This window comes from Myotis brandtii, unplaced genomic scaffold (assembly GCF_000412655.1).
Source record: "Myotis brandtii unplaced genomic scaffold, ASM41265v1 scaffold133, whole genome shotgun sequence".
In the NCBI taxonomy this organism is placed as follows: Eukaryota; Metazoa; Chordata; class Mammalia; order Chiroptera; family Vespertilionidae; genus Myotis; species Myotis brandtii.
Genome location: NW_005354718.1, coordinates 1,642,060 through 1,642,719, shown reverse-complemented (window position 1 = coordinate 1,642,719; position 660 = coordinate 1,642,060). Strand labels below are relative to the sequence as shown.

General features: G+C 43.9%; 1 protein-coding gene across 1 annotated transcript in view; it reads right to left on the bottom strand.

The window, feature by feature from the left end:
- The window catches only part of CASC5 (cancer susceptibility candidate 5), a 72,357-nt gene that overhangs the window by 58,828 nt on the left and 12,869 nt on the right, over positions 1 to 660 (bottom strand).

Genomic DNA, 660 nt, shown 5'->3' with positions numbered 1-660 from the left:
AAGAATAGTTTCTTGATTTTTAGAGAGAAAGGAAGGGTGAGGGAGAGAGAGATAGAAACACCAATGTGAGAGCACATTGTAGGGAAGCTGCCTCCTGCATGCCTCCTGTCAGGGGTTGAGTCCACAAGCCCAGCATGTGCCCTTGACCAGGAATAGAACCAGCAACTCCTGGTGCATGGAAGGATGCCCAACCAACTGAGCCACACGGGCCAGGGCAGTTTAAATATTTTTTAAAACAGTTTTATTAAAGTACTAGTAGCCCAGTGCACGAAATTCGTGCACATTAAAAGGGAATTAATTGCCCTAACCGGTTTTGCTCAGTGGATAGAGCATTGGCCTTTGGACTTAAGGGTCCTGGGGTTTGATTCCGGTCAAGGGCATGTACCTTGGTTGCGGGCACATCCCCAGTGGGGAGTGTGCAGGAGGCAGCTGATAGATGTTTCTCTCTCATCGATGTTTCTAACTCTCTATCCCTCTCCCTTCCTCTCTGTAAAAAAATCAATAAAATATATCGATGTTTCTAACTCTGTATCCCTCTCCCTTCCTCTCTGTAAAAAATCAATAAAATACATATTTTTTAAAAATATATTTTATTGATTTTTTACAGAGAGGAAGGGAGAGGGATAGAGAGTTAGAAACATCGGTCAGCTGCCTCCTGCA